Source organism: Vulpes vulpes, chromosome 8 (genome assembly GCF_048418805.1).
Source record: "Vulpes vulpes isolate BD-2025 chromosome 8, VulVul3, whole genome shotgun sequence".
Classification (NCBI taxonomy): Eukaryota; Metazoa; Chordata; class Mammalia; order Carnivora; family Canidae; genus Vulpes; species Vulpes vulpes.
Window position 1 is genome coordinate 50,602,652 of NC_132787.1, and position 22,895 is coordinate 50,625,546.

The 22,895-nt window shown below is 42.2% G+C and overlaps 1 protein-coding gene across 1 annotated transcript in view; it reads right to left on the minus strand.

The window, feature by feature from the left end:
- Positions 1-7,970, minus strand: part of LOC140599944 (uncharacterized) — a 71,762-nt gene extending 63,792 nt beyond the window's left edge. Inside the window, exon 1 of the transcript XR_012003024.1 lies at positions 7,585-7,970. The gene's annotated coding sequence lies outside the window, so the exon portion shown is untranslated. The remainder of the gene's footprint in view (positions 1-7,584) is intronic.
- Between the last annotated feature and the right edge of the window lie 14,925 nt (positions 7,971-22,895).

Here is a 22,895-nt window from a genome sequence, read left to right on the forward strand (position 1 = left end):
GACACACACTGGATCCCCGCATACTCACGCTGGATCTCAACATCCAGAGTCAGGATCCTCACTACAAAGGAGACAAGGAACAACTCATGGACAATCAAGAGACACCACTGCACATGCCCAGTCTGGTCATGGACAAGCCAGCAGGACACAATCCAGTAGGAGTAGAAGAAGTGAGTCTACTGTCAGTGAGTCCAGTGACTCTCAGGGGCACTCAGGAGCCCCACAGGCACACACACGATCCCCCCATGGTCAGGCTGGATCTCAACATCCAGAACTGAGTTCCACAGTTAAAGGGAGACAGGGAACTCCTCATGGACAGTCCGGAGACACCAGTAGACATGCCCACTCTGGCCATGGACAAGCCACAAAGACACAATCCAGCAGGATTGGTAGAAGGGAATCTAGTGTCACTGAGTCCAGTGACACTGAAAATGACTCAGGTGTCCCACAGTCACACACTGGATCCCCGCATACTCATGCTGGATCTCAACATCCAGAGTCAGGATCCTCACTACAAAGGAGACAAGGAACAACTCATGGACAATCAAGAGACACCACTGCACATGCCCAGTCTGGTCATGGACAAGCCAGCGGGACACAATCCAGTAGGAGTAGAAGAAGTGAGTCTACTGTCAGTGAGTCCAGTGACTCTCAGGGGCACTCAGGAGCCCCACAGGCACACACACGATCCCCCCATGGTCAGGCTGGATCTCAACATCCAGAACTGGGTTCCACAGTTAAAAGGAGACAGGAAAAACATTATGGACAGTCAGAAGATATCAGCGCACATGCCCACACTGGCCATGGACAGGCCACCGGGACACTATCCAGTAGGACTGGTAGAAGGGAATCTGGTGGCAGTGAGTCCAGTGACACTGAAAGGCACTCAGGAAACCCACAAACACACACAGAATCCCCACGTACTCACGCTGGATCTCAACATCCAGAGTCAGGATCCTCACTACAAGGGAGAAAGGAAACTGCTCATAGACAGTCAGGAGACACTACTAGACATGCGCATTCTGGCCATGGACAAGCCACCAGGACACAATCCAGTAGGACTGGTAGAAGGGAATCTAGTGGCAGTGAGTCCAGTGACACTGAAAGGCACTCAGGTGTCCCACAGGCACACTCAGGATCCCCTCGTGGTCAGGCTGGATCTCAACATGGAGAGTCAGGATCCTCAGTACAAAGGGGACAGGGAACTACTCATGGACAATCAGGAGACACCACTACAAATGCCCAGTCTGGTCATGGAAAAGCCAGCAGGTCACAATCCAATAGGACTAGAAGAAGGGGATCTACTGTCAGTGAGTCCAGTGACACTGAAAATCACCTAGGTGTCCCAGAGACACACACAGGATCTCCTCATGGCCAGGCTGGATCTCAACATGGCGAATCTGGATCCTCAGTACAAAGGGGACAGGGAACTACTCATGGACAATCAGGAGACACCACTACAAATGCCCAGTCTGGTCATGGAAAAGCCAGCAGGTCACAATCCAGTAGGACTAGCGGAGGATCTAGTGTCAGTGAGTCCAGTGACTCTCAGGGGCACTCAGGAGTCCGACAGTCACACTCAGGTTCCCCCCATGGCCAGGCTGGATCTCAACATCCAGAACTGGGTTCCACAGTTAAAGGGAGACAGGGAACTCCTCATGGACAGTCCGGAGACACCAGTAGACATGCCCACTCTGGCCATGGACAAGCCACAAAGACACAATCCAGCAGGATTGGTAGAAGGGAATCTAGTGTCACTGAGTCCAGTGACACTGAAAACGACTCAGGTGTCCCACAGACACACACTGGATCCCCGCATACTCATGCTGGATCTCAACATCCAGAGTCAGGATCCTCACTACAAAGGAGACAAGGAACAACTCATGGACAATCAAGAGACACCAATGCACATGCCCAGTCTGGTCATGGACAAGCCAGCAGGACACAATCCAGTAGGAGTAGAAGAAGTGAGTCTACTGTCAGTGAGTCCAGTGACTCTCAGGGGCACTCAGGAGTCCCACAGGCACACACAGGATCCCCTCAAAGTCATTCTGGATCTCAACATGGAGAGTCGGGATCCTCAGTACAAGAGAGACAGGGAACTACCCATAGACAGTCAGGAGATACAGGTGGACATGTCCACTCTGGCCATGGAGAAGCCATCAGGACACAATCCAGCAGGACTAGTAGAAGGGAATCTACTGTCAGCGAGTCCAGTGACTCTCAGGGGCACTCAGGAGCCCCACAGGCACACACAGGTTCCCCCCATGGTCAGGCTGGATCTCAACATCCAGAACTGGGTTCCACAGTTAAAGGGAGACAGGGAAAACATTATGGACAGTCAGAAGATATCAGCGCACATGCCCACACTGGCCATGGACAGGCCACCGGGACACTATCCAGTAGGACTGGTAGAAGGGAATCTGGTGGCAGTGAGTCCAGTGACACTGAAAGGCACTCAGGAAACCCACAAACACACACAGAATCCCCACGTACTCACGCTGGATCTCAACATCCAGAGTCAGGATCCTCACTACAAGGGAGAAAGGAAACTGCTCATAGACAGTCAGGAGACACTACTAGACATGCGCACTCTGGCCATAGACAAACAACCAGGACACAATCCAGTAGGACTGGTAGAAGGGAATCTAGTGGCAGTGAGTCCAGTGACACTGAAAAGCACTCAGGTGTCCCACAGGCACACTCAGGATCCCCTCGTGGTCAGGCTGGATCTCAACATGGAGAGTCAGGGTCCTCAGTACAAGGAAGACAGGGAACTACTCATGGACAATCAAGAGACACCACTACACATGCCCAGTCTGGTCATGGACAAGCCACCAGAACACAATCCAGTAGGACTAGAAGAAGAGGATCTACTGTCAGTGAGTCCAGTGACACTCAGGGGCACTCAGGAGTCCCACAGGCACACACAGGATCCCCTCAAGGTCATTCTGAATCTCAACATGGAGAGTTGGGATCAACAGTTAAAGGAAAACTGGGAACAACTCATAGACTGTCAGGAGACACCAGTGGGCATGCCCAGTCTGGCCATGGACAAGCCACCAGAACACAATCCAGTAGGACTAGAAGAAGGGGATCTAGTGGCAGTGAGTCCAGTGACACTCAGGGGCATTCAGGAGTCCCACTGGTACACTCAGGATTCCCCCATGGGCAGGATGGATCTCAACATGGAGAGTCAGATTCCACCACCAAAGAGAGTCAGGAATATACTCATAAACAGTCAGGGGACACCAGTGGACATGCCCAATCTGTTCATGGACAAGCTACTAGGACACAATCCAGTAGGGCTAGAAGAAGGGGATCTACTGTCAGTGAGTCCAGTGACACTCAGGGGTACTCAGGAGCCCCACAGATACACTCAGGTTCCCTCCATGGCCAGGTTGGATCTGAACATCCAGAGTCAGAATCCACAATTAAAAGGAGACAGGGCACTACTAATAGACAGTCAGAGGACACCACTGGTAATTCTTATTCTGGTCAAGGACAAGCCACCAGGACAGAATCCAGTAGAACTAGAAGAAAGGGATTTAGTGGCACTGAGTCCAGTGACACTGAAAGACATTCAGGAGTCCCACTGACCGAATCAGGATCCCCTCATGGTCATACTGGATCTTTACATGGAGAGTTAGGATCCACAATTAGAAGGAGACAGGGAAGTACTCATGGACATTCAAGAGGCACCAGTGGACATTCTGGGTCCAGTCATACACAGTCACATGATACTCATAGGCTGTCTAAGGATAACATAAGGAAACAGTCACATAGCATTCATCACCAATCTAGAGTGAGTCATTCTCAATCACAACATAGTGGAAAACAAAGACATGGATCAGATCAAGGATGGAAACATGGCAGTTATGGAAGTGCAGAATATGATTATGGGCAGTCTGGGTATGGACCTTCTGGGGGCAGCAGAACAAGCAGCCGAAATTCTAGCCCTTTAAGGTCATTGGATAGAGCAGCAAACAATCAAGTGTCTACACATGGACAATCATTTTCTAGGCCTGACCATACAGGATCAAAAGCAACTGAAATAATCGGAAGACAAAGCTCAAGTCATGGACAGTCAATTGATTCCCACAATAACTCTGGATCCAGTGTAAATAGAAGGCAGAGATCTTTTCATGGGCATTCAATAGTAAGTCATGAATCATCAATTGACACCCATGTTCAATTTGGAAGGGAGGGATCTACTACTCATAGGCAGTCTAGCAACCATTCTGTATCCAGCCATGGACAATTCATATCAGCTCGCAGCCATCCAGAGTCTAATTCAACCTTCAGGCAGGATTTTCATAGTGATAATAAAGAGCATTCAGAAGATTGGGGGAAACAGATTCATGAACCATCAGGATCTAGGCATGGACAGTCTGAATTCAATATTATTAGTATCCATAGATCCAACCAGCAGCATTTGGCAGATACAAATTCTCATGAGCAGGTAAGATACAACACATGTTTAGTAAGACAGGGATCAAGTAATAGAAAATCAGGGGACATCCAGGGTCAATCTGGATTCAGCACTAATGAAAGCCGAGTAGATAGCCATGACCAATCAAGTGACAGCTATGGGAAGTCAAGTAATAGCAGAAGTCAAGGAATCATTTTCAGTCACTCTCATGATAGCCAAGACCTTGCAGGAATTGAAGAATATGGTCCAACCATGTGGAGTGGGGACAGGCAAAAGCAAGGTCCCGAATCAAGTTTATTTAGAAGCACCAGAATATATAGTCAAAATGTGGATGATAAGCAGACAAGAAACACTGAGGCCAGAGGTTGCCATAAAAGGGAGAGAACAGACTCAGGTTCCTGTTATTTAGATAGCAACACTCCACTCTATGAATATGTCCAAGAACAAAGGTGTTATTACATTGAATAATAATTTGAAGCCAATTAACCCAAGATAAGAACTAACCCAAAGAAGAAATGAGAATTCAACATGGAATAAAAATATTTACCATGATCCTTTCTTTTGGTAGTGGGGGTATATGTGTCTTTTATTTAACTATAGCATTGTACTCTATTCCTCTTGTTTTGTTCAGGGTTTGGTTTTTTTTTTTTTTTTTTTTTTTTTTTTTTTGTAAGACTCCATAATCACTAAAGCTCTTTGGTTAGAAAACAGTGAATGGAAGGAGTAAATAGCACTTGGAACTATATTTAGATTGTATGACATAATGAATTGAGTGCTTTGGTATAAAATAAGCATTAAAAAATGTCTGAGACTCAGAGTTTGGCCTTTCCAGATTTTATTTTAATTGACCATTGACAAACCTATCCAGGAGCTAAGAAACATGATTTTGGAGTAAAAATTTCTCTAACAATATTGTAACATATTCAATGTCCTGGGCAAAGAATGTTGTAGTAGTTGATGAGTCAGAATATTTGCATCTTTTCTGTTACCATGGAACTTTGTACTAATACTTTTGAATTTATTGTCATGACTCCTGTATTGCATAAAAATTGTGAATAAACTCTCCATCAAGGTATAGTTTCTTTTCTCTTTCATCTTCACAAACAAACATAGCTCCTTGCCACAGGATCAGATGCACATTTCTTTTTTAAAAAAAATTCTTTTACTTAAATTAAATTAATTAACATATAGTGTATCATTAGTTTCAAAGGTAGAGTTCAGTTATTCATCAGTTGCATATACCACCCAGTGCTCATTACATCATGTGCCATCACTCAATTACCCCATCCACCTACCCTATTCCCCCTAGCAACCCTCAAGTTTTTAAAAGATTTTATTTATTTATTCATGAGAGACACTCAGACAGAGATACAGGCAGAAGGAGAAGCAGACTCCTTGCAGAGAGCCCGTTACAGGACTCAATCCCAGAAGCCCAGGATCACGACCTGAGCCAAAGGCAGAGGTTTAACCACTGAGCAATCCAGGCATCCCAACCCTCAGTTTGTTTCCTATTGTTAAGAATCTCTTATGGTTTGCTTCTCTCTCTATTTTCATCTTATTTTATTTTTCCTTTCTTTCCCCTATGTTCCTATGTTTTGTTTCTTAAATTCTACATATGAGTGAAATCGTATGGTATTTGTCTTTCTCTGACTGACTTATTTCACTTAGCATAATACCCTCTAGTTCTATCCATGTCATTGCAGATGGCAAGATTTCATTCTTTTGATGGATAATATTCCATTACATATATATATGTAACGTATATTGTGTATATATACACACATATACATATACACACACACACACACACACATATATATATATATATATATATTGCTGCTATAAGCATTCTGTTTTCTTCCACCTTCACTTTTGAAATTCAAACTAAAGTGAAATTCATCAATGAGTGGTCAGTATCATAAGCTCCTACTGGGGGCAGAATTCTATGGAAAAATCAAAACATGGGCTAAATTTTTTGATTAGACTCAGAATATATTTTTACTTGTAAATGTTTTAAGAAAGACTACACAGTGGCCAAAAACAAGTTGTATTGGGAAAAGGAGAAAAAGAGAGAGAGAGAAGGAGAGAAAAGAGAAAAAGAAAAAAGAGAAAGAAGAAAAAAAGGGGAAAAAAAGAAAAAAAAAGAGAAAGAAAAGAACGAAAGGTGAAAAAAAGAAAAAAAAGGGGGGATGGGGGAAGCAATCAGAAATCAAAAAGAAAGAAAGAAAACACAAAACAAAACAAAACAAAAAAAAAAAACACGTGGGAGTATCTTCTGATTCTGTATACTTCAAGTCCCTTGACTTCCCCTAGAACTGGTCCGTGTCGCTGGTCTTCTGGGGGAGGGGCCTGTTGTGCTGCTTTTCAGGTGTTAGCACTTGGGCGCGCTGCTCTGTCCCCTGCCTGGTGCAGGGCTCATGGGGGTTGTTTACCCCGTGAGGCCCCGGGAGGAACAACCACAGTGGCGGGGCCAGCTCTGGAGCCCTGGATTCAGCCCCCGCAGTAACTAGGAGCTCTCAGTCCACAGGGGCCTGGATGCTCCGGGGCGGGACCGCTGATCTGCTCAGTTCCAGGCAGGAGCGTCCTCGCTGTCCTGAGCCCTCCCGGCTTCTGCCTGTCCCGGGGGGAGGCCGGATCCTGGGCTGTGTCCCGGCGCCCTGTGCTCCGGAGCCTGCGCTGTTGGATTCACTCCCGCCCCGCAGCTCCCTCCGCGGAGCCGCCGCCCGAGCCCCTCCGAGCTGTTCCCGGAGCCGCGCCGCCCCCTCCGCGCGGAGCTTCTTCCTCCGCCCGAGCCGCCGCCGCCGAGCTGCTCCCGGAGCCCCGCAGCCCCCTCCGCGGAGCCGCCGCCCGAGCCCCTCCGAGCTGCTCCGGGTCCCGCCGTGCGCTGCAGCCCTTAGGGAGCTCGGCGCACTCCCCCGGGCGCAGGTGCCTGTTAGTGTCCCAAGGAGCCCGAGGGCATCCCCGCCCTCCTGGGTCCTGCTCTAACTCCCTGAGGGCCCCTTTCCGCCCGGGAAGGTTGGTGCAGCTCCTGCTCCTCCAGGACGGGGCTCTCCTACCTGGGGACGCTCGCCCCGGCCTCAGTCTGGCTCCTCGCGGGCCCCTCCCCCTTGGAGGCCTTTTGTTTCTATATTTCTTTTTCCCCGTCTTCCTACCTTGATAGAAGCGCGAACTCTTCTCACTGTAGCATTCCAGCTGGCCTCTCTTTAAATCTCAGGCCGAATTCGTAGATTTTCAGGATATTTTGAAGATTATCTTGGTAATTTGGTGGGGACAGGTGATTTGGGGACCCTACTCTTCCGCCATCTTGCCCCTCCTCCAAAAAGGAGAATTACAGACCAATATCCCTGATGAACATGGATGCAAAAATTCTCAACAAGATACTAGCCAATAGGATCCAACAACACATTAAGAAAATTATTCACCATGACCAAGCAGGATTTATCCCCTGGACACAAGGCTGGTTCAACACTCGTAAAACCATCAATGTGATTCATCATATCAGCAAGAGAAAAACCAAGAACCATATGATCCTCTCATTAGATGCAGAGAAAGCATTTGACAAAATACAGCATCCATTCCTGATCAAAACTCTTCATTCAGAGTGTAGGGATAGAGGGAACATTCCTCAACATCTTAAAAGCCATCTACGAAAAGCCCACCACAAATATCATTCTCAATGGGGAAGCACTGGGAACCTTTCCCCTAAGATCAGGAACAAGACAGGGATGTCCACTCTCACCACTGCTATTCAACATAGTACTGGAAGTCCTAGCCTCAGCAATCAGACAACAAAAAGACATTAAAGGCATTCAAATTGGCAAAGAAGAAGTCAAACTCTCCCTCTTCGCCGATGACGTGATACTCTACATAGAAAACCCAAAAGCCTCCACCCCACGATTGCTAGAACTCATACAGCAATTTGGTAGCGTGGCAGAATACAAAATCAATGCCCAGAAATCAATGGCATTTCTATACACTAACAATGAGACTGAAGAAAGAGAAATTAAGGAGTCAATCCCATTTACAATGGCACCCAAAAGCATAAGATACCTAGGAATAAACCTAACCAAAGAGGTAAAGGATCTATACCCTAAAAACTATAGAACACTTCTGAAAGAAATTGAAGAAGACACAAAGAGATGGAAAAATATTCCATGCTCATGGATTGGCAGAATTAATATTGTGAAAATGTCAATGTTACCCAGGGAAATTTACATGTTTAATGCAATCCCTATCAAAATACCATGGACTTTCTTCAGAGAGTTAGAACAAATTATTTTAAGATTTGTATGGAATCAGAAAAGACCCCGAATAGCCAGGGGAATTTTAAAAAGAAAACCATAGCTGGGGGCATCACAATGCCAGATTTCAGGTTGTACTACAAAGCTGTGGTCATCAAGACAGTGTGGTACTGGCACAAAAACAGACTCATAGATCAACGGAACAGAATAGAGAATCCAGAAGTGGACCCTGAAATGTATGGTCAACTAATATTCGATAAAGGAGGAAAGACTATCCATTGGAAGAAAGACAGTCTCTTCAATAAATGGTGTTGGGAAACTTGGACATCCACATGCAGAAGAATGAAACTGGACCACTCTCTTTCACCATACACAAAGACAAACCCAAAATGGATGAGAGATCTAAATGTGAGACAAGATTCCATCAAAATCCTAGAGGAGAACACAGGCAACACCCTTTTTGAACTTGGTCACAGTAACTTCTTGCAAGATACATCCACAAAGGCAAAAGAAACAAAAGCAAAAATGAACTATTGGGACTTCATCAAGATAAGAAACTTTTGCACAGCAAAGGATACAGTCAACAAAACTAAAAGACAACCTACAGAATGGGAGAATATATTTGCAAATGACATATCAGATAAAAGGCTAGTTTCCAAAATCTATAAAGAACCTATTAAACTCAACACCAAAGAAACAAACAATCCAATCATGAAATGGGCAAAAGACATGAAGAGAAATCTCACAGAGGAAGACATAGACACCCACATGTACATGATAAAAGGCTAGTTTACAAAATCTATAAAGAACCTATTAAACTCAACAGCAAAGAAACAAACAATCCAATCATGAAATGGGCAAAAGACATGAAGAGAAATCTCACAGAGGAAGACATAGACACCCACATGTACGTGAGAAAATGCTCTGCATCACTTGCCATCAGGGAAATACAAATCAAAACCACAATGAGATACCACCTCACACCAGTGAGAATGGGGAACATTAACAAGGCAGGAAACCACAAATGTTGGAGAGGATGCGGAGAAAAGGGAACCCTCTTACACTGTTGGTGGGAATGTGAACTGGTTCAGCCACTCTGGAAATCTGTGTGGAGGTTCCTCAAAGAGTTAAAAATAGACCTGCCCTACGACCCAGCAATTGCATTGTTGGGGATTTACCCCAAAGATTCAGATGCAATGAAACGCCGGGACACCTGCACCCCGATGTTTCTAGCAGCAATGTCCACCATAGCCAAACTGTGGAAGGAGCCTCGGTGTCCATCGAAAGATGAATGGATAAAGAAGATGTGGTTTATGTATACAATGGAATATTACTCAGCCATTAGAAACGACAAATACCCACCATTTGCTTCAACGTGGATGGAACTGGAGGGTATTATGCTGAGTGCAGTAAGTCAATCGGAGAAGGACAAACAGTGTATGTTCTCATTCATTTGGGGAATAATAATAATAGTGAAAAGGAATAAACAAAGGGAGAAGAAATGTGTGGGAAATATCAGGGAGGGAGACAGAACATAAAGACTCCTAACTCTGGGAAACGAACTAGGGGTGGTAGAAGGTGGAGGATGGCGGGGGGTAGGGGGGAATGGGTGACGGGACTGAGGGGTACACTTGACGGGATGAGCACTGGGTGTTATTCTGTATGTTGGTAAATTGAACACCAATAAAAATTAATTTATTAAAAAAAAAGAAAGACTACACAGACTTTGATCACTGTGTAATGTGATCAACAGGACAGTAGTCATATTCGTTTACTAGGGAAAGTAAATAAAACAATTGTTATACTATAAATGGACACATAAAAAATAACTATATATATGATAGTTAATCCTAAATAGTAATCAATTCATACAAATCTATCCATCAGCATTTATTATCTGAATAAACACTAGTTATCAAAACATCATTAGAGATTGCTGCTATAAACATTGAGGTGCATGTGCCCCTTTGAATCACTGTTTGTATACTTTGAATAAATATCTAGTAGTGCAATAGCAGCATTGCCCACAACAGCCAAAACATGGAAAGAACCCAGATGTCCATTAACAGATGAATGCATAAAGATGTGATATGTATATATATGTATAAACACATAATTGAATATTACTCAGCCACCAAAAAGAATAAAATCTTGCCATTTGCAATGATGTGGATGGAATTAGAGGATATTATGCCAAGCAAAATAAATCAGGGAAAGATAAATACCATATGACTTCACTCATATGTGGAACTTAAGAAAAAAAAACAGAGGAACATAGGGGAAGGGAAAGAAGAATAAAATAAGATGAAAACAGGGGTATTCCTGGGTGGCTCAGTGATTTAGCGCCTGCCTTTGGCCCAGGGCATGATCCTGAAGTCCCGGGATGGAGTCTCATGTCCGGTTCCTGCGGGGAGACTGCTTCTCCCTCTGCCTGTGTGTGTGTGTGTCTCTCTCTGTGTGTCTCTCATGAATGAATGAATGAATAAATAAATAAATAATATGAAAATGAAGAAGGAGAGAAATCATGAGACTCTTAACTCTAGGAAACGACCCAAGGGTTGCTGGAGGGAGGTGGGTGGGGGCACGGGGGTAAATGGGTCATGAGCATTAAGGAGGTCTCATTCATTTGGGGAGTATAAAAAATAGTGAAAGGGAGTAAAGGAGAAAGGAGAAAAAATGAGTGGGAAATATCAGAAAGGGAGACAGAACATGGAAGACTCCTAACTCTGGGAAACGAACTAGGGGGGGTGGAAGGGGAGGTGGGCGGGGGGGGGGGGTAGGGGTGACTGGGTGAGGGACACTGAGGGGGGCACTTGATGGGATGAGCACTGGGTGTTATTCTATATGTTGGCAAATTGAACACCAATAAAAAACAAATTTATAAAAAAGAAAGAAGAAAGAAAGAAAGAGAGAAAGAAAGAAAGAAAGAAAGAAAGAAAGAAAGAAAGAAAGAAAGAAAGACACGTAATGTGATGAACACTGGGTGTTATATGCAACTGATGGGTCACCAAATTCTACCTCTGAAACTAATAATACAGTATATGTTAATTAAATTGAACTTAAATAATATTTTTTAAAAAGCATCATTAGAAATTTAAATATTGGGTGAGAGAGCTAAGATGGCAGAGTAGTAGGGGGATCCTATGCTTCCTTTGTCCCTCAAGACAACTAGGTAAATACAAAATTATTCTGAACACCCAAAAAAATCAATCTGAGGACTAAGAACTCCACAACTATAGGAAGAAAAGAGACCACATCATGGAAGGTAGAAGGTGCAGAGATGTGATTTGGGGGAGAAAAGGATTGCAGGTGTTGTGGAGGGGAGGGAGCCCTGATCACGGAAAAGGTGTGTGTGTGTGTGTGTGTGAGAGAGAGAGAGAGAGAGAGAGAGAGAGAGAGAGAGAGAAACACAAACGGAGACAGAGAGACAGAGTGGATCACACCGGAGATCACACAAGGAAAACACTTTCCCCAAAGCCATTGACTGGGATAATGAGAGGGGCTGATAATCAAGAGATTTTACAACCAGTGGAGCTCAAAGACTGGAGTTTTACACGTCTGTGTCATGGCTGGTTTTGAGCCTGGCAGGCCCTGTAGTGCTCCTATAGAGAAAGATGGCAAAGGCATGGGAGCAGACAGTGTGATCTAGGAGTCCCCTGGGATACATTGAGAGGGATGGCTCCCCCTTCCTGGAGTGATCTGGGAGAGGTAGCATTGCCTCCCAGGGGACAAAAGATCCAGCAGTTGACACTGCATCCCCCACCCCTAAAGCATAGGGGCAGAGACAGCTGCTGAGGACAGCTAACCTGGATACTGACTTTTGCTTCACTTTACTCAATTCAAGGCACCTGCACATTAGTGCAACTGTACTTCTGGAATATATCTGCATCAGTCCCAGCACAGCAAGACCCTCCCTGAGACGACCAGTGTGGGTCCATGCCATTCCAGGTCCCTAAACTCTGGAGTTTTGAAACTCAGCTGGCCTACCTGGAACAAAACACCAGTGCACTGCACTACCATACATACAGATATCCCAGATACAAACAGAGTGAAGGCAGGGATGTGAGGGACACCTGGGACATAAAAGAGAATATTGTTTGCTCTCCCATGAGGGCTTCCCAGACAGCAGATATGAACTTTACTCTCTGGGGATGGGAGAGACGCTGGTACTATTGTTCTCCCCCACCCATCAGCACTACTGACTTCAGTGAGTAGCACAGTGATGCTCTGCAGTTAATTCTTTATTAGGGCAAGTGTGCCTAAGAAACAGAACAGTGGGTCACACCCCCAGAAGACCAACACAAGCTCCCCACATGAACGAAGTCTACTAACCATAGAGTGCTGCAAAATTTAAGCTCTAGGGTAAAAGGCATTAAACTTCTTTTAATGAGTAGACCAGAGCACACCTAGTTAAACTTTCCACTTTCTAGACAAGATCCAAATACTCCCCACTGCAGGCAAAGAGAAACTCTGCAGAGGACTGACCTGAGGAATAGAGCAGTCATAACAGAAGCACAGTGCACACAGCATACACCACAGATCTTTCCTGAGGCACCAAGTGCTAGCCAGTATATGACCTCCTCTTCATAAAACCATTACTCTTAGTAGCTGTAAACATAATGGGCTTTCCTGACATAGAGAACACAAAGACATTAACCAAAAGCCAAGATAGAGCAATTCATCCCAAAAGAAAGAACAATGGGTCACATCTAGGGATCTAATCACAACAGATATAAGTAATACACCTGATACAGAATTTAAAGCAACAAACATGAGGATACTAGCTGAGCTTAAAAATGCATAGAAAACACACCAGGGAATAGCTTACTGCAGAGATAAAAGACCTAAAAACTAACAGGCCAAATTAAAAATGCTATAACTGAGATGCAAAACTGACTGTATATAATAACCATAAGGATGGAAGAAGCAGAGGAGTGAATAAGTGATATAGAAGATAAAATTATGGAAAATAATGAATCTGAAAAGAAGAGGGAAAGAAAAATGGTGGATCACAAATATTGACTAAGGGAACTCAGTGACTCAGTAAAGCATAATAACATTCATATCATAGGAATTTCAGAAGTAGAGCCACCTGGGTGGCTCAGTGGTTGAACATATACTTTTGGCTCAGGTTGTGATCCCAGGATCCTGAGATCAAGTCCCCATTGGGCTCCCCACAGGAAGCCCTCTGCCTATGACTCTGCCTCTCTGTGTGTGTCTCTCCCGAATAAATAAATAAAATCTTTTTAAAAAATTTAAAAATGGAATTCCAAAAGTAGAAGAAGAGGGAAAGAATTCAGAAGGTTTATTTGAGCAAGTTATAGTTGAAAATTCCCTAACCTGGAGAAGGAAAAAGATATTCAAATCCAGGAGGCAAAGAGAACTCCCATCAAAATCAATAAAAGAAAAAAATCAATAAAGGAGACCAACAACAATACAGATCATAGTAAAATTTTTAAAATATAGAGATAAGGAAAAAAACCTTAAAAGTAGTAAGGGAAAAGAAATTCCAAACCAATAAGGGAAGACAAGTAAGGTTAGCAGAAGATCTCTCTACAGAAACTTGCAGACCAGAAGACAGTGAAATGATATGTGCTGAATGGGAAAAATATGCAACCAAGAATACTCTAAACAGGAAGGCTGTCATTCAGAATAGGAGAAATTAGAATTTCCCAGACAAACAAAAACTAAAAGAGTTCATTACCATTAAACCAGAGATGCAAGAAATAATATAGGGGACTCTGTAAGTGGGAAGGAAAGACCAAAAGTGACAAAGACTAGAAAGGAATAGAGAAATATCTCCAGAAACAATGACAAAACAAGTAACAAAATGGCACAATTCATATCTATCAAAAATCACTCTGAATGTAAATAAACTAAGAGCTCCAATCAAAAGACATAGGGTGTAGGAATGGATTTAAAAAATACCCATTTATATGTTGCCTACAAGAGACTCATTTTAGTCCTAAAGACACCTGCAGACCAAATGTGAGGGGATAGAGAAACATTTATCACACTAATGGACATCAAAAGAAATCCAGAGTAGCAATACTTAGATCATCTAGATTTTAAACCAAAGACTGCAACAAGAGATGAAGGGCGGTACATAATAAAGGGGTCTATTCAACAAGATCTAACAATTTAAATATTTATGCCCCCAAATAAGGAGCACCCAAAGATACAAAACAATAACAAACATAAAGGAATTCATTGATAATAATACAATAGTAGGGGACTTTAACATCCCACGTACAGCAATGCACAGATCATCTAAGCAGAAGATCAACAAAAAAATAATGCCTCTGAATGACACACTGGACCAGATGGATTTAACAGATATATTCGGAACATTTCATCCTAAAGCAAGAGAATACACATTCTTTTCAAGTGGACAGGGCACATTCTCCAGAATAGATTACATACTGGGTCACAAATCAGGCCTTGATAAATACAAAAAGATTGAGATTGGGAAGGAGTTCAGATGGTGGAGGAGTATGGGACCTAAGTTTGGCTCTCAATACAGTTAGTTATAAAATCATTCTGAACACCTGGGAGATCAATCGGAGGGCTTAGAAGAGAAGTGCAGTAACTCTATAATTAGAAAAGCAAGGAACACCTCACTCAGTGGATGAGTGTTTTCCTTCAGCTCAGGTCATGATCCGTGGTCCTAGGATCAAGTCCCACATCAGGCTCCCCACAGGGAGCCCTCTGCCTATGTCTTTGCCTCTCTGTGTGTCTCTCATGAATAAATAAAACGTTTTTTAAATGACCAATTTTTGCAAGGTAGGAGCTGTGGAACTTGAATTCCAGGTGATATCCACTTCCAACCGGCTATGAAGATGAATAAACAGAACCTGGACCAGCACCCAGTGGGGACCACAGGACTGGTTTGGACCATGACTCTGCACACGGACCAGAAAAGTATATGGGACCTTAAGCTCACCTTCCTTACCTTGATGACCAGTATACTGATCCTCCATCCTTTTGCTTATGGCAGGAGATGGCTTAAATAAATAACTTAGATTGGTCCATGAAAAAAAAAAAGAGAGGATATTAGGGGAGGAGGATAAGCCCGCTTAAAGAGGCTATTATAAGCAGCAAGCGCAAAATCAGAACTAACATTGTATGTTCTCATTCATTTGGGGAATATAACTAATAGTGAAAAGGAATATAAGAGAAAGGAGAAGAAATGTGTGGGAAATATCAGAAAGGGAGATAGAACATAAAGACTCCTAACTCTGGGAAATGAGGGGTGATGGAAGGGGAGGAGGGCGGGGGGGGGTAGGGGTGAATGGGTGACGGGCACTGAGGGGGGCATTTGACGGGATGAGCACTGGGTGTTATTCTGTATGTTGGTAAATTGAACACCAATAAAAAATAAATTTATTATTTAAGAAAGAAAGAAAGAAAGAAAGAAGAAAGAAAGAAAGAAAGAAAGAAAGAAAGAAAGAAAGAAAGAAAGAAAGAAAGAAAAGAAAAAAAAAGAAGTCTGCTACAGTGGGGTACATCCCTGGTTTAAAGGTGCTCAGGTGCAGAGGCATGGTGGAATCCCAGGTGGGACAGTGTGGTCTCAGGGTTCCCAGGGTCACAAGAATGGGGGTGCCTGAGTGTGGCAGAGTTCCCAGGCAAAGAAGTGGGGAAGCCAGCTGAAAACAGGGAGTCTAGGCTTTTTTCTCTGTGTTGCAAATGTGAACTGCGGCATGGTTGTGCAACTGCTTTCCTGGCAGGAGTCTAGTAAAAGGCAGAAGTGTGGTGAGGCTTTCCCCTCCCTCCTCCAGGAGGAACAGTGCAGCTTCACACTGCAAGAGCCCATAAAATTTAGTGTTTTGAAACTCAGTTGCTTGTCTGAGATAAAAATGCTGAGTCATATGATTGGGTGAACAAAGAGTTCATACAGAAATGGGAAACAAGAATAATTGGCTGCTTTTTGTAAAGGCTCATTGAAGAGTGGTGAGTGTGAACTTTCAGCTCTGGGGCTAGAGAGTGGGGCACTACCATTTTCATCCATCCCATCAGTACTGAAAGCCTACATGGAGCAAAAAATGCCACACAGCGGGATCCAGAGCCACTTACACTGACCCAGGCCCCTGTCACAAGTGGCCCATTTCCACTATGGCAAGGGCACCTGAGAATCAATGCAACAGGCCTTCCCCCAGAAGACCAGCAAGAACAACTGGATCACACCAAGTTTATCATAGAGAGCTGCAAAGATTCAGTTCTAGGGGAAAACAATATATAGCATTCAAGGGGTTTTTTTTTCTTCTTTAGTCTTTGTTTTAAATTTATTATTTATTGGTGTTCAATTTGCCAACATATAGAATAACACCCAGTGCTCATCCCATCAAGTGCCCCCCTCAGTGCCTGTCACACAGTCACCCCCACTCCCTGACCACCTCCCCTTCTACCACCCCTAGTTCGTTTCCCAGAGTTAGGAGTCTCTCATGTTCTGTCTCCCTTTCTGATATTTCCCACTCATTTTTTCTCCTTTCCCCTTTATTACCTTTCACTAATTTTTGTATTCCCCAAATGAATGAGACCATATAATGTTTGTCCTTCTCCGATTGACTTATTTCACTCAGCATAATACTCTCCAGTTCCATCCACGTGGAAGCAAATGGTGGGTATTTGTTGTTTCTAATGACTGAGTAGTATTCTATTGTAAACATAGACCCCATGTTCTTTTTTTTTAAGTTCTTTTTAATTTTTATTTATTTATGATAGTTACACAGAGAAAGAAAGAGAGAGGCAGACACATAGGCAGAGGGAGAAGCAGGCTCCATGCACTGGGAGCACTACGTGGGATTCCATCCCGGGTCTCCAGGATCGCGCCCTGGGCAAAAGGCAGGCGCTAACCCGCTGTGCCACCCAGGGATCCCTAGACCCCATGTTCTTTATCCATTCATCTTTCGATGGACACCGAAGCTCCTTCCACAGTTTGACTATTGTGGACATTGCTGCTATAAACATTGGGGTGCAGGTATCCCAGCGTTTCACTGCATCTGTATCCTTGGGGTAAAGCCCCAGCAGTGCAATTGCTGGGTCTTAGGGCAGATCTATTTTTAACTCTTTGAGGAACCTCCACAGTTTTCCAGAGTGGCTGCACCAGTTCACATTCCCACCAACAGTGCAAGAGGGTTCCCTTTCTCCACATCCTCTCCAACATTTGTGGTTTCCTGCCTTGTTAATTATCCCCATTCTCACTGGTGTGAGGTGGTATCTCATTGTGGTTTTGATTTGTATTTCCCTGATGGCAAGTGATGCGGAGCATTTTCTCATGTGCTTGTTGGCCATGTCTATGTCTTCCTCTGTGAGATTTCTCTTCATGTCTTTTGCCCATTTCATGATTGGATTGTTTGTTTCTTTGCTGTTGAGTTTAATAAGTTCTTTAAAGATCTTGGATACTAGCCCTTCATCTGATAGGTCATTTGCAAATATCTTCTCCCATTCTGTAGGTTGTCTTTGAGTTTTGTTGACTGTTTCTTTTGCTGTGCAAAAGCTTCTTATCTTGATGAAGTCCCAATAGTTCATTTTTGCTCTTGTTTCTCTGGCCTTCATAGATGTATCTTGCAAGAAGTTACCGTGGCCAAGGTCAAAAAGGGTGTTACCTGTGTTCTCCTCTAGGATTTTGATGGATTCTTGTCTTACATTAAGATCTTTCAACCAAAAGAAGATGTGGTTTATGTATACAAAGGAACATTACTCAGCCATTAGAAACGACAAATACCCACCATTTGCTTCGACGTGGATGGAACTGGAGGGTATTATGATGAGTGAAATAAGTCAATCAGAGAAGGACAAACATTATATGGTCTCATTCATTTGGGGAATACAAAAAATAGTGAAAGGGAATAAAGAGGAAAGGAGAAAATATGAGTGGAAAATATCAGAAAGGGAGACAGAACATGAAAAACTCCTAACTCTGGGAAATGAACTAGGGGTGATGGAAGGGGAGGAGGGCGGGGGGTGGGAGTGACTGGGTGGCGGGCACTGAGGTGGGCACTTGATGGGATGAGCACTGGGTGTTATTCTATATGTTGGCAAATTGAACACCAATAAAAAATAAGTTTACAAAAAATAAAAGATCTTTCATCCACTTTGAGTTTATCTTTGTGTATGGTGTAAGAGAGTGGTCTAGTTTCATTCTTCTGCATGTGGATGTTCAATTTTCCCAGCACCATTTATTGAAGACACTGTCTTTTTTCCAGTGGATAGTCTTTCCTCCTTTGTTGAATATTAGTGGACCATGAAGTTGAGGGTCCACTTCTGGATTCTCTATTCTGTTCCATTGATCTATGTGTCTGTTTTTGTGCCAGTACCACACTGTCTTGATGACCACAGCTTTGTAGTACAACCTGAAATCTGGCATTGTGATGCCCCCAGCTGTGGTTTCCTTTTTAAATATTCCCCTGGCTATTTGGGGTCTTTTCTGATTCCACACAAATCTTAAAATAATTTGTTCCAATTCTCTGAAGAAAGTCCATGGTATTTTGATAGGGATTGCATTAAACGTGTAAATTGCCCTGGGTAACATGGACATTTTCACTATATTTTTTCTGCCAATCCATGAGCATGGAATATTTTTCCATCTCTTTGTGTCTTCTTCAATTTCTTTCAGAAGTGTTCTATAGTTTTTAGGGTATAGATCCTTTACCTCTTTGGTTAGGTTTATTCCTAGGTATTTTATGTTTTTGGGTGCAATTGTAAATGGGATTGACTCCTTAATTTCTCTTTCTTCAGTCTCATTGTTAGTGTCTAGAAATGCCACCGACATCTGTGCATTGATTTCATACCCTTCCACACTGCCAAATTGCTGTATGAGTTCTAGCAATCTGGGAGTGGAGTCTTTTGGGTTTTCTATGTAGAGTATCGTGTCATCTGTGAAGAGGAAGAGTTTGACTTCTTCTTTGCCAATTTGAATACTAGAAGTCCTAGCCTCAGTAATCAGACAACAAAAAGGAATAAAAGGCATTCTTTAGTCTTTCAGTATTGTTTTTTATTTTATTTTTTCAATTCTTTAATTATTCTTTTCTAATTTATATTTTATATATGCTTTATATATATATATTTCTTTTATGTTTTTGTTTCCTTTCATTGTATTTTATTATCACTTTATTTTTGTTTATATACGAGATTTTCTTATTTGAGATCTAGTTTCTGTTGTTTTATTTTTATTTTTTTATTTTTTTCCCTGGCTGACATTTTTTATATGAATTTATTTTTTATTGGTGTTCAATTTGCCAACATATAGAATAACACCCAGTGCTCATCCCATCAAGTGCCCCCTTCAGTGCCCATCACCCAGTCACCCCCACCCCCGCCCACCTCCCTTTCCACCACCCCTAGTTCGTTTCCCAGAGTTAGGAGTCTCTCATGTTCTGTCTCCCTTTATGATATTTCCCATTCATTTTTCCTCCTTTCCCCCTTATTTCCTTTCACTATTTTTTATATTCCCCAAATAAATGAGACCTGTCGTTTTATTTTGTTTCTTATTTTGTTTCTTTTTTTTTTCCTGGCTTGTTTTGTTGTTGTTGTTGTTGTTGTTGTTGTTGTTGTTGTTGTATTTTCTATTTTTTCTATTCTTCTCTGGACAAAATGATGCGATGGAGAAATTCACCCCCAAAAAAGAATAGGAGGTAGTATACACTGCCAGGAATTTAACCAATACAGATATAAATAAGATATCTGAAATAGAATTTAAAACAATGATTATAAAGATACTAGCTGGGCTTGAAAAAAAGTATGGAAGAGACTAGAGAATCTCTTATTGTAAAAATAGAAGAAGTAAAATCTAGTCAGGTCAAAATTTAAAATGCTATTACTGAGATGCAGTTCCAAATGGAAGCTATAAAAAGGAGGATGAATGAGGCAGATGAGAGAGTCACTGATATAGAAGGTAAAATGATGATGGGAAAGGAAGGTGAAAAGAAGAGAGAAAGACAAGTACTGGATCATGAAGGGAGACTTCAAGAAATCAGCAACTCCATAATACAAAATAATATCCATTTAAAAGGGGCCCCAGAAGATGAAGAGTGATAGAGAGGTATAGGGGGTTTATTTGAACAAATTATATCTGAAAAATTCCCTATTCTGGGGAAGGAAACAGTCATTCAAGTCCAACAAGCACAGAGAACTTTCCAGAAAATCAATAAATACAGGTCAACACCTCAATAGTGAAACTTGAAAATTTCAAAGATAAAGAGAAAATCCTGAAAGCAGCTCAAGACAAGAAGTCCTTAAAATGCAAATGTAAATATATAAGGCTGGCAGCAGCCCTATACACACAGAACTGGCAGGCCAGAAAGGACTAGAAAGATATATTCAATGTGCTAAGTAGGAAAAGTATGCAGCCAAGCATACTTTATCCAGCAAGGCTGTCATTCAAAATAGAAGGAGAGATAGAGTTTCCAAGACAAACTAACTGAAGGAATTTTTGAACACTAAACTAGCCGTGCAAGAAATAGTAAAGGGAATCTTTTGAACAAAGAGAGAGCCCAAAAGTAACAAAGATGAGAAAGGAACAAAGACCATCCACAGAAACAGTGACTTTAAGGTAATACAATGGAACTGAATTCATATCTTTCAATAATTACTCTGAATGTAAATGGACTAAATGCTCCAATCAAAAGACAGAAGGTATCAGATAGGATTAAAAAACAAGAGGCATCAATACATTGTCTAAAAGAGACTCACTTTAGACTCAAAGACACCTCCAGATTGAAAGTGAGAGAGTGGAGAACCATTTACCATGCTAATGGACATCAAGAGAAAGCTGGAGTAGCCATCTTATATCAGACAAACTAGATTTTAAACCAAAGACTATAATAAGAGATGAAGGACTCCATATCATAATGAAAGGGTCTATCCAACAAGAATACCTAACAATTGTAAATATTTATGCTCCATAACATGGAAGCAGCCAAATATATAAAACAATTAATAACAAAATTAAAGAAGCTCATTGATAATAATACAATAAGAGTAGTGGACTTTAACACTTGACTCACAGCAATGGACAAATTATCTAAGCAGAAGATCATCAAGGAAACAAGGACTTTGAATGACAAACTGGACCAAATGGACTTCACAGTTCTATTAAGAACATTTAATCCTAAAGCAGCAGAAGACACTTTCTTCTCAAGTCCACACAGAACATTCTCCAGAATAGATCACATAATGAAGCACAAATAATATACCAACCAATAGAAAAAGACTGAGATTATACAATGCATATTTTCAGACCACAATGCTTTAAAATTTAAAGTCAAACACATGAAAAAATTTGGAAGGAGCACAAATACATAGAGACTAAAAAGCATTCTACTAAAGACTGAATGGGTCAACTTGGAAATTAAAAAAGAATTTAAAAACTACATGGAAGCTAATGAAAATGAAAACACAACAGTTCAGAAAATTTGGGATGCAGCAAAAGCAGTCCTAAGAGGGAAGTATATAGCAATACAGGCTTTTCTCAAGAAACAAAAAATCTCAAATCTTACACCTAAAGGAGCAGGAAAAAGAACAGTAATTAAATCCTAAGTCCAGCAGGAGAAGAGAAATAATATCAATTAGAACAGAAATCAATGATAGAGCAATATAAAACAGCAGTATAACAGATCAAGGAAATGAGTAGCTACTTCTCTGAGACATGTAATAAGATTGATAAAACCTGGGGTGCCTGGGAGACTCAATAGGTTAAGAATTTTCTTTGGCTCAGGTTATGATCCTGGTGTCCTAGGATCAAGACTCACATCAGGCTCCATGCCTGCTTCTCTGTCTCCCCACACACACCCCTCCACTGTGATCTCTATTGCTCTCTCTCTCTCAAATAATCAAAATCTTAAAAAAAAAAAGACTGATAAAACCATAGCCAGATTTACCAAAAAGAAAAGAAAAAGGACCCAAATAAAAAAAAAAATCATGAATGATAGAGGAGTGATCACAACCAACACCTTAGAACTAAAAACAATTATCTTTGGGGTAAATACCCAGTAGTGCAATTGCTGGGTCATAGGGTAGATCTATTCTTAACTTCTTGAGGAACCTCCACACTGTTTTCCTGAGCGACTGCATCAATTTGCATTCCCACCAACAGTGCAAGAGGATTCCCCTTTCTCCACATACTCTCCAACATTTGTTGTTTCCTGTCTTGTTAATTTTCACCATTCTCATTGGTGCGAGGTGATATCTCATAATACCCTCCACTTCCATCCACATTGAAGAAA